The sequence below is a fragment of the Lissotriton vulgaris genome, chromosome 1_1 (genome assembly GCF_964263255.1).
Source record: "Lissotriton vulgaris chromosome 1_1, aLisVul1.2, whole genome shotgun sequence".
Classification (NCBI taxonomy): domain Eukaryota; kingdom Metazoa; phylum Chordata; class Amphibia; order Caudata; family Salamandridae; genus Lissotriton; species Lissotriton vulgaris.
Genome location: NC_141685.1, coordinates 86,796,694 through 86,809,007, shown reverse-complemented (window position 1 = coordinate 86,809,007; position 12,314 = coordinate 86,796,694).

The window sequence follows — 12,314 nt, the reverse complement described above, 5'->3', positions numbered from 1 at the left end:
CCAGGCTGAAATTCAACAAGGACAGCCTTTTGGTCATGCCAAGCTTTTTGTAATTCTTGGCTAGCCTCAAGGTTTTTAGATGCCTTTTCCATGTACTCTGCCATCCTGGAGCGGAGACCAAGTACATAGTCCACTATGTCCTGTTTAGGCTTTTTGAGAGGTAACTCCCATCCTTCCTTCACTAGACACAGGGGTCCTCTTACAGGGTGCCCAAACAACAATTCAAAGGGGCTGAAACCAACCCCCTTTTGAGGGACCTCTCTGTAAGCGAACAAAAGGCAGGGCAGAAGGATGTCCCATCTTCGCCTGAGCTTTTCAGGTAATCCTTTAATCATGCCCTTTAGGGTCTTGTTAAATCTCTCAACAAGCCCATTGCATTGTGGGTGATAAGGAGTGGTGAACTTGTAGTTGACACCACATTCCTTCCACATAGCTGTCAAATATCCAGACATGAAGTTGGCACCTCTATCTGATATTACCTCCTTAGGAAACCCCACTCTGGAGAAGACTCCAAGTAAGGCCCTGGCCACAACAGGAGCTGTTGTGGTCCTAAGTGGAATTGCCTCTGGGTACCTGGTGGCATGATCCACTACCACCAGTATGAATCTGTGCCCAGATGCTGTAGGGGGATCCATTGGACCAACAATATCAATCCCCACTCTTTCAAAGGGAACCCCCACCACAGGTAGTGGTATCAGGGGGGCCTTTGTTGTTCCACCTGCTTTACCACTGGCTTGGCAGGTTTCACAGGAGCGACAAAACTCCTTGGTGTCTTCAGACATGTGAGGCCAGTGAAAGTGAGGGACAAGCCTGTCCCAGGTCTTGTTCTGGCCTAGGTGTCCTGCTAAAGGAATATCATGGGCCAAGGTGAGTAGGAAGCCCCTAAATTGCAGAGGTATAACCAACCTCCTGGTAGCACCAGGCTTGGGGTCTCTAGCCTCTGAATAAAGGAGTCCATCGTCCCAATATACTTTATGGGCACCTTGAGCATTCCCAGCAGCCTCAGCAGCAGCCTGCTGTCTGAGGGGTTCAAGAGAAGGACAGGTTAACTGAGCCTGCCCCAAGTCTGCCCTAGAAGGTCCCCCTGTCCCCAGAAACTCAACCTGATCAGGTTCAAGTTCTTCAGGGACAGTTCCTTCAGGGGTCTCAAGATCAGTTTCCTGTGAAGCCTGATCCTCACTTGTAGGCAGTTGGGAAGGCGCAGCCTTAACCCTCCTGTTCTTCTTCTTGGGAGGTACTTGGTCCATTGTTCCAGGATCCAAGACCTGAGGTTCAGCGAGGCACTTTTTGGCCTGTGACCTGGTCACAGCAAGGACATGTGATGATATCCCTAACATCTCTGCATGAGTCCTGTACTCAACTTCTGACCATAGAGAGTTCTCCAGGTCATTGCCCAACAAACATTCTACTGGGAGATCAGCACTAACCACAACTTTCTTTAGGCCAGTTACCCCTCCCCAGGAAAAGTTAACAAGTGCCACACTATGTGTAGTAGTGACATTGCTGGCATTGGTCACCAGGTAATCATCGCCTGGCATGTATTGTCCAGGGTCCACAAAGTTAGGTGTCACCATAGTGACACTGGCACATGTGTCCCTGTAAGCTTGAGCCACTTTATTGTTGATCAAAGGCGTCTGTCTGTATTTGCCCAGATTACTGGGACTTATGTCAGGGACAAAATCTATGTCCCCTTCACAAACCAGAACAGCCTGTGTAAGGGTTCTGACTAGGTCAGAATCTCCTTCAGTTCCCAAAGTGATACCCACTAATCCCTTGGCTTGAGGACCAGCACTGCTAACTGTACTAGTGGGTGCAGGTGCCTTAGGGGCTGCAGTGCTGGGGGCTCCACCCTTTTTACACTCACTTGTCCAGTGAGAGGTGTTTTTACAAGTTTTACACCAGGGTTTCTTCTGACCTTCTTTCTTCTTCTTCTTGGAAGTTTGGGACCCACCCTCTGTCTCAGTTTGGGGCCCTGTTGAAGACTTCTGGTCTTTAGCTTTCTGCTCCCCACCCTTCTGGTCTGTTTTCTTCTGGTCGCCACCCTGGTTCTGGTTCTGGTTCTTTTGCTTAACTCTGGTTCTTACCCATTTATCTGCCCTCTTTCCCAATTCTTGGGGAGAGGTCAAATCTGAGTCAACCAAATGTTGATGCAACTGCTGGTTCTGACAATTATTTAAAATGTGTTCTCTCATCAGCAAATTATACAATCCTTCATAGTCTGTAACCTTGCTTCCCAGCAACCATCCCTCCAGAGCCTTAGTGGCACACTCAACAAATTCAGACCAGTCCTGAGTCTGTGTCTTCTGGGTATCTCTGAACATTAACCTGTACTGTTCAGTGGTTAAGCCCAACCCATCAATCAGAGCACTCTTCAGGACCAGGTAGTTTCTAGAATCCCCATCACTAACTGTGAGGAGTCTGTCTCGGCCTCTACCTTCAAAGGAGAGCCACAAGATTGCTGCCCACTGCTCCTGAGGAATCTGCTGTACTCTGCAGGCTCTCTCCATTGCAGTAATCCATTTATGGATATCATCCCCAGCTTTGTAGGGGGGCACAATCTTACTCAGGTTTCTGTTATCAAAAGACCTGTCTTTATCCTTGTGGATATTGCTGCCACCAGTGGGTTCTATTACCCCAGTCTCTCTAGGCTGTCTTGCTCTAGCAAGTTTCTCCTTGGCCAGGGCAACCTCTAACTCTTGCCTCTGGATCCTAAGCTCAGCCTCTCTCATCTTGGCCTCATGTTCCCTTCTCTGAGGGCTAGTCATCTCCTTCCTGGAGTGACCATGAGAGCCTCTAGAGACATGGGAGGTATTGGATTCACCTGAGTGACTCCTCCTCCTCCTCCTATGCCCCTGGTTAAGTCCACCTGGGGGTCTGAATGGGTTGTTACCTGATTCAGTCCCAAATAGGCTTAAGTTAGCCTGGTTCAGTCTACTGACCAGCACCTGACTATCTCTGTCATCTTCTGACTCACTGCTTTCCACCTCCTCCTCCTCCTCTTCTTCTTCCTCTACATCTACCTGAGGAGCTCCAGTGGTGGAGGCTTCCTCATCTACCAGGATGATAGGGGCAGGGGGGTCTACAGTGTCATCCTCTGAAGGATGGCCTCCTTCAGCATCCCCTGTGGGGTTTGCTTTAGAGGGCTTTAGAGTCTCAGACTGGTCTAAGAGCTCTCTTAGGTGGTCTGTAGTAGGGGAAGGCCCTGTCTTCAGACCCCTTAAGACACAAAGCTGTCTTAATTCCTTAAAGGAAAAAATAGCAAATTTGGATGGTGCCCTTGGAGGGTCACTCTCAACAGAGACATTCCCAGTGGAACCCTCTGCTCCAGACATTGCTCTAGTGTGGGTGGATGTGTTGCAATCTACCTACACTGGTGTTTACCTACTAAACCTATCTAGTAGTTGTAGCTAGGGTGTGCTACTCCCTTTGCTCTACAACAACTAAGTTCAGTAGAACTTAAGTATACTAGTCTTGTTTTATATGTACCTAGCAGGTACCTGTATGATCTTTCAAATGATAATCTCAAAGATTGTAATGGTAAAACAACAGCAAGCTCAGATCCCACCGCTGCCACCAATGTGAGAAGTTGGCCTGGTATATAATGCTCACTAATTCTTAGTGATCACTTTGTACCATGCCAAGCAACCCTTATGATGATGGTTGTAATTCAACCTTGTAGACCAGTTATCCTAGTGGTAACGTGGACAAAGCAGTCTTAGGCTAAACTCTGAAAGGCATGTGAAGCCAGCTGTTATACCATACACAACCCCCTTGAATACCAAATGAAAGGGACACCACACAGATATATATTAAAAATATATATTGATTTATTAACTATAAAATCCCCTGGACTCTTTATGAGCACAGAAGCACAAGCGTTAAATCACAAGACAGTTTAAAATATACAAAAGTTGCACAATATGGATGAGCCCTAGGGGCCACCTAAACCATATACTAAGAAAGTGGTATAAGAGATACCAGGAGGAAAGTGAAGAGGCCTAGGGCCTTGGGAATCGCTGGAGCTATTCGAGACTAGCAATAACTAAGTCCGGAGAGGCCCACGGGACTCGGGTGCAGTGTTCAAAGTGCACGCACTTTCCAATGCAAAGTCTATGGTGCGTAAAAAGTACAAAGTTAGTTTAAGGGCACTTCCGCTGAACCTAGAGGAACAAAACTTAAGACACAGACCCTAGAGGTGTGTACCAGTGTAGGGACACCGGCTTTGCAATGTTACCTCACCCACAAGAAGTGGGTGCACAGGATCGAAGTGGCGTTGGGTTTTGACACGCAGGTTCTTGGCGCTTGAAGCTGAAGATGCTGCAGGCGATGTGAAGGAGAAGTGTCCGGTGGATCCAAGGGTGGATCTGAAGTGGTGAAGACCTGAAAGCAGAGGGGACAATGTTCAAAGTCACTGACCAGTGACCACCGTGGAACCAGATTGGAACCAGGCAAAGTCGGGTGCAAACAGGTGATGAGGTGTTGCTTCTCTCTGCAGCCACGTGGACACGAAGAGGTCAAGGACGTCCAGGAGTCGATCACGAGCTGTCCCTCGAAGGCTCTAGCTGATGGCGGTGTCGGCAACTCGATTGAAGCAAACAAGCCTTGGCTAACGCAAGCCACGGGAAAAGTGAAAAAGGCTTATTACTCGGACCAGCAAGGTCAGAGCAGGTACTCCTTTCTACAGGAGTGAGGGCAGGTCTGGAGCAACCAGACCCACAGTGTAAATCGTAGGTTTCGTCGCCAAGATGGCCGCTGATCACGTGACAAGCGGCCGGGATGGCGAGTCGAGTGGCACAAAGCAAAAGGGCCCCACGCAGATCGTGGAGATGCTGGAGGGCTGATCTTTGGTGCAAATGCTGCTCGGTTGTGGGGCTTCTCAAACCCCAAAGCACAGAGTCGAGGGTGCCTCGGGTGCTGCGCAGTCAGCGTCTCGGGGGTCTTTCAAGATGGCCGCTCCCACGTCTCTCGGTGCCTCCACGGGTCCCTTCTTTGCAGGGACTGTGGATCGGGCTGTGAGAAGTCTGGGAAGCTGGGTCTTGTCAGGCTCTGGGCTCGGGCTCCGGCGGGAGGCGGCGGCAAAGCAGACGTCGAGTTGCTGGTTGGTACCTGTGTTTACAGGGTGGCCACTCCTAGGCCACAAGGGAGATTCTCTTCAGTCTTCTGTGCAGCAGAATGTCGAAGTCCAGTCTTCTTCTTCGTGTAAAGTTGATTCAGGATGATCTGCTGTGCAATGGCACTGCTCCCCCTCTTATTCCCAATCTAGGGGGTGGATCACCTACTAGGTCCCTCCTCTGGGAGGAACCAGGAAGGGGGGCGGTTACACCCCCTTTCCTTTGTCCAGCTCCGCGCCAGGACTGGGGCTGGAAGGCCCCAGAACCAGTTTGGACTGGCCTATGCACGGGGACACCTTGTGTGCCCCGGGCATGTCTGATTCTATTCAGCCCTGTCCTACCCAATACACAAAATCCTGTCTGGGGTGGTGCTCGCACCTCCCAAGGCAGGAAACCCTTTGTCCAGGCCACCATCTGCCGAGTTTCGGTCAGCAGCAGGAGGCCAGACTTGTGTCTGTGGTGGCAGCGTCCATTTTGTGAAGCTGAGGCTCTGTTTAACTTTAACCGGGGTTAAGGCTACACACATGTCGTATCCCTCTAGAAGGGTGGAATGCTATCCCCGTCGCCAGAATTGGCGAGGGGATAGTATTCCAATTCGTATGACACCTTACTCGACATGTTTTGATAAAGCCAAACCAAAGTTAGCAAGTAACCGCGAGGATTATAATGCACTTAAGAGTATATGGTATGGCAATATCCCGGAACAGCTAAGGGAGTGGTCTATGGGTGAGGGGGGGCTTTGGCACCAACACCCACCGGGATAGCAACGGGGGCACCAATGTGGAGGGGGTGGGGGGGAGAAGCAGGGGGTGGGGGCACGCTCGTGAGGGAGGCTGGCTCTCGGTGCTGAGGCTCAGTGGAGGGGTGCGAGGAGTCAGTGGGGGCTGCCAAGACCAAAGGGGGGCAGATGCAGCCCCTGGGGGGAGCGGCACAGACAGGCGGTGATCCTCGGCAGGCAGGACAGTGTCCTCCCCCCACTGCAGACGAGCTCCTCGGGCTGGGTGGGGCTAGGCTCGAAGGGGGGGCAGCGAGAGGGAGCGCGGGAGGCCCATGCTAGGAGTGGTTCACATTGTACATGTCAGGGTAGAAGAGGGGAGGGGGCCCGAGGCTCTGGAACTGGGAGCGGAGTTTGCGGGCCGACCGACACGCCCCCGCAGGGGACCCTCATAAGAGGGCGGCCCCCTTAGTGCCACAAGATGGCACACTGGGCAGCCCAGTGTTCTGCGACCCCTGCTCGGGTCACGCTCGTCACTTCCGGACGGGTTGGGGGGTGGGGGAGAGGCATAAATTCTTCCCCCGCCCACCTGGTGGCCTCTTTGTCCCCTCACCCTGTCGCCGTTTGGCTCGTCTTAGTCTCGCGGCGGGTTTCGTAACCTCGAGTTTCCGGTGAGTGTTTGTTGTTTTCTGTCCCCGAGCCTGCATGCGTGTGGGTACGAGAGCTGCCTCGTGAGGCACAGTCTCCCGGCGGGGCTCGGGAATCAGACAGAAGTGGGATAGAGTGTTGGGCGAATGCGCATATGACGCTAAGAGTTGTGCAAAGACTGTAGGGCCCAGTTTGTGATGCTGGCAGTGCCGGGGGTCGGTTCTGGCGTGTGTTTTGTGGCAGGCGTTGGGAACGGTGGTCGGAGCAGGGGCCCAACTTCCGCTGCGCCATAGTTGAGGATCAAGGCTCCTCTCATCTGCACCTGGTGCAGCTCGGCCACTGCTTTCCTATGTTGGATTACGGGTGGTTGGAGCAGTAAGAGCAGGCGACGGACTGAGCTTTCTTTTGCGCTAGGTCTTAGTACCTTAAGACATCATCTCCGTCGCTCCTAGGTTCGGAGGCAGAATTTTTCCGCCTCAGGCGGGTTGAGTTTTGGGCAGTGCTGGCATATTTTGTCATCTTGCTTAGACTAATCTAGCAGACCTAGGGTTCGTAAACGCATCAGGATACTCTGCTCAGAGGAGGGGGGATAGCTCCCCTGGTAGTAAGACGCACCCAGACTGTCCGTTTCCGGGTGCGCAGGAACGCTAGCATATATATTGGTTTAGTCAGTGCGCTACCAGCTGCCTTTAGCAGGTCTTGTTCCCCCTTTTCAGTGGTCATTTTCTCTCTTCCTCTTCCCACTCCATGCGCGGGGTGGGGGGTTGGGGAAGCGCTAATGGAGGGGCCAAGCCCGGCCTCGTGCTTAGCGGCGTGCCTCCGGGTCCCTCAGGAGTAAATACGTGCTTTCTTTGCAGAGGTCTCTTTGTGGGAGTTAAGGAAAGTGTTTACGTGGCCATGTTTGGTGCAGCTGCCTTCCTGACTCTATGGTCTCAAATATGCCCAGGCTCTTCTCACGACGGTCATCGGGTGTCTCCTGCCTACTTGGGGCTCTCTGCCTGGGGTTAAGGCATAGTTTTGCATTAGGGTTGGCCAGTGTCGGATTTGAGAACCACAGCAGTGTAAGGTGTTGAGAGTGTATACAGATCGGAACGTCGCTGGCAGGCAGGCAAACACTGCCTCGGGTTTAAGGAGGTCAAAACGCTGGGTGGCATGATGCCCTTGTGCTGTCGAGCCCTGGCTGGGACAGGGGTGGTGCCAACATACGACGCTGAGGGGCTGGGGGCTCTGGCAAGAGCCTTCAGTATCTGGTTGGACAATAGACTTTTTTTCATTGAAGCATGTTGAAGTTAGCTGATTTTAGCGGTACGGTGTTATGTGTTTAGTTGCCGCCATGTCCATACTATATCACAGTAACAGGTGTGTTTTAGTCCAGCCCCGTGCCGCGGTGGGTTATGGCATATATGAGCTGGCTGAATTTCTCTTTTTCAACTTTCTGCTATTCCTGTGGTTTTTCTTTGATCTGATAGTGAGCTGCCCCATGCACTTACTGTCGTTTCCCTCATCTCGCCTTCCGGATGGCCTAGCACTTCTTCGGTTCTCGGGGAGGAGCTGGTATTCCCATTTCTGGACTTATTATCCTGCGTATTGCTTTGTCGCTTGCTGTCGGGCATGTTCATGTCCTACTTATTTATGTTACGGGTGTTACTTCCCCCCGCAAGGGATACGTCCAGTCTCGGTGTTTCCTGCTCCTTGGACAGTGAATACAGGTTTTGCTTCGAAATGTGGCAGGCTGAGTTCGTGCAAGTGGTGGTTAATGTTCCTAGGATGGCTTCACCTGCAATACGGGTCGGAGTCTCCACAACCTTGGGTGTGGTTGCGGTTGTAAGCTATGCATCGCGGCTGGTCCCGGCACGTCGGCACTGACAGGCAGGGTTCTGTTCCTGGTGTCGATCTGGTTTAAAAACAAAATAAATAAATAATTGTTTCCAATTGTCTAACTTGGAGTTAAGCGTGTCTAGCTGGTTATTGATCATTAGCACACCCGGGGTGCGCTTTCACCGCTGCCATGCGTGGAGTGGGAGCTTGCTTTGTCTACACTGTCCGGAGGAGGGGCCCAGGCAGTGTTGCAGCGCCACTAAGAGAGTTTATGTTAGGTAATTACAGGGTCCTGTCTGTCCCTCTCAGCTAACTTGGTGTCAGCGTGTCCCGACTTCTCCGAGTGCAGCGCCCAACAGGGACAGTCTCACACGTGGACCACGGCAACCTTGCAGGGAGCCATCATGGAGAGCAGCATGAATGAGTGCCAGGGTTTCCCCTGAACTATCCTGACTAATAAGTGCGGCGAACATCTTCGCTTTCTTCCTTGTATAACTATTTCACAATGTTTACTTTTATGCCAAGTGTTTATGTGTAATTTTATGCTGTTTGGATTTCTTCACACTTGGTTTTATCTAGTATATAAGTGGGACTAGGTAGGCGTGCACATTTAGTTTGAGTCTGCTGAGGTGAATGCATACAGCAACACATCTCCTGTGTATTCCAGGTGTGGGGCAGACAAGGGGGACAGAGGGTGCTTGGCAGCTTGCAGAGAACTGGGAGCTGGGGGAGTGCGAGTGTTGGCAGGTGGTGGCAGCTCAGCCAGAGGCTTGTTTCTTCTTGTTTTGAGGTAACGCTTCTCACCTCACATGGCCGGTTCTTTTTCCTCTGTTTCATTAGTCCGTCTCTTCTCATGGACCCCTACGCCTCTGATGCTGTGCTAGATACTGAGCTGTAATCCGGCTGGAATGTTCATGTCTGTGATAGGCCGGGTCGATAAAGTTTTGTCTTGACCGTCTTTCAGGTCAGTACAGGGTCCAGTTTAATAGCGGTTTATAAATAGAGTGAGGGAGTTGAGAACCCTGCAAACCTACAGACTTAAGGGCCCTCCCGTGTTGGTGCTTTTTAGCGGGGGTCCGTTCGCCGTAAGGGTTTTGTTCTCCAATTGGGGCATCGTCTGATAGTTACATGGGGTTTTCCCACCTTCATTCGGGCTTGCTCACGAGTAAGTGTCTATCGAGTCGACGACACTGTCACACTGAAATCATGGAAAGGTCACTTCTATCAACACACCTCTGTGGCAGCTATCATCTTGGCATGCGATCCCAAATCTTAATTATGCCTTTAAATAGCGCAGACTTTACCCGAAGGTGTCATGCGCTTCTCATTAGGAACAGAATGGATACATGGGAGCACTATAAGTGAACACCTTACAAAAGCAAACGCTAAGTTACATGAAGCAAGGTGACAAACGGGGGCATATAATACAAGAAGGAGCTAACGTTGCTTTACAGGAAGAAAGAGTGTCATGAGTGCAAGTTACAAAAGCGTTACAAAAGCGTACAAAGTACAAGTAGAGGTATAAGACTGCAATACATGTCAGACACTCAAACACAAGAACAAACGTTACGTAAGCATTGGTGGCACTTGTGCAAGTACTGGAAGCAAACACGATGTAAGAGGTAGCAAATAGTGTGTTACAAGATAAAAGTGACGTGTGCATGTTACAAAAGAGGACCAATAACCGGTAGAAGGATAACACTGCAATGAATGGCAGACTCTTTAACCACAAGACCACTCTGGGAAGACACTTCTATTGTCAATGAGAATAGAACTTGCTATAATAAAAGGTCATCCTTCAGGTATTAGCGAGGGCATGAATTGAATTTGGAAGTGTCTTTAAAGTAGGAGAACTTTGAGGTCAGTTTGAAGGCCTGGGAAGAGGAGGTGTTCCTAGGTAGAATGGTAAGGGGCCGAGTTAAGATGTAATTCTAAATCACACACACCAAAGTACAATGGTCATTATCAGACTTTGCATTTGAATAATTGACTTAGTTTCAAGACACAACACTACACTACTGCCTCGGACGGTACGCAAGTGTTTTCCCCACCCAACTCCTTCCGAGAATGTAACTTGGACAAACTAGTTCTCGTAACTGACAAACAGGCTTGGCCTGGTACAGTGGGGGGCATTGACGGCCCCTGCCTCATTGCAGACAATATATATTGGTATATGAGCGGGGGCAGGGTTTCTAATGGATGTTTTATGTCTCACATGCAGGAACCGTGCTGGAGAACCGCCCGACTCACATGGGGGGCCACCTGAACTATCAACAGGTATAAGGGTAATGCACACTGGGGGGAGGCCAGTAAACGAGGGTCTGGGACACCCAGGTTCCCTCCAGGAGTCATTACTGTCCCTGTTGTGGGGCGCGCAGGTTACGCCCCATGGAAGTAATACATTAGTAGTCAACTGGTGAATCTGAGCAGAGCAGGTAGTTCCTGTGCACTACTGGGATGTTTTCTCTTTTAAAACAACTGATGAGTCTGGGCAATTTGTTGATTTACTAGGAAATTAATTGGGGTGTTCGCTCGGTAAGCAATGGCACAGTGTGGACAAACCCCGTGAATGGGTGTGTGGCATCCCCTGTGACAAAATTGAAATGTGTTTTCTTTTAAACAATTGGTGTGTCTGGGCATCTCATGCATCCCATGTGTAATAATGGAATGTGTTCTTTTGTACAGCAACTGGTGCGCAAGTAAGGGGCACTGTTCCAGGTGATCGAGTTAGCAATAGGCTTACCGGTCAGTGCTGGTTAGGGGCTGTTTTCATGGATTTGTTCTGTCTTCCAGAAACGCACGGGTTTCATTCTATTTTGGTTAAACCATGCCTAGCAGACCGGCCTGCCAGGGCTTGGAACAGATACAGGGGAAGAACACACTGGGGCCATTGTGTGGGGTTCTGGGTCAGCACGTCCAGGGTTGGAGTGTAACCTTTTCCTAAATTCAGGAAAATCGGATCAAGGACACAGGCACCACTCTGAGAAGGACAGGTGGGAACGGAAGCAGGAATTGCCAGGGAGTGCTCCGGGCCAGGAGCCTGAATGCTGTTCCGGGTTAAGTGCTCTTGGGGGGCAAGGTTGCAACTCGGTTCAGAATTCTCGTAGGGGAGAAGTAGAAGCAGTGTGAAGTGTAGCGGTTGTGCAATTGCCATGACATCCTTACACTTCAGCTCAGTTGTGCTCATTTACCTTTTTCAGCCACTGGCCTCAACTCATAGATGACAGGAGGGATAACCACACAGGTAGATTGGCAGAAGACTGGTATGGTAATTATTAGGGGGTGCCCAGGGGTCTTTGCCAGAAGTTATCTGAAGGTCAGTACTTGTAACACACTATAGGGTTTGCAGACAGCAGGGGAGAGGGCCTGCCCAGGGGCACCGTCCCTCAATTGTCACTAAATAGCACTGTCTGGCTTTCAGTGAAGACCGCTACAACAGCCACGGGGTAAGTCGAGATCATTGGTGACTATTGCCGTTGGTTTTATTGGTTTGTTGTAAATTCTGGTGCCCAGCATATTTAGACACGTATTGTCACGTTACGGCTGGATGGGTTGTGTCTTAGCAGGAGGGCCTGCGATTGATTTGGCTGGGTTTCACTTGTAGGGTACAGATGTGGGCAGGTAATAACCACAGACTTAAAATGAACTGCTGGGGTTCACATGCAGTGGAGGGCCCTTGGCTAGGTGCACTAGTAATCGTTCGGGCTGAGTCAGATTCTTTTAGTCGTTATTCAGGAGCTAAGGTGGGGAGATCGTAGGCAGTATCTCCACGCCGGGAAGTACACAGTGAGAAAGTAGTAGTGTCCCAAGTTGCCCAACCTGATATATACAATTGTTAATAGCCACCTTGGGTCCAACAAGTGCCCAATCGGGGTGACTGGTCAAGAGACAGACATTAATAGTTACTCGGCACGGTGTACTAGAAGGGAGATTGCCTAAGAAGGTCCCAACTAGCCTTATACGCATGATGGAGACAATTAGTGACATGCCCAAGAGGTAAGCCTTGTGTTGTAGGGACGGGA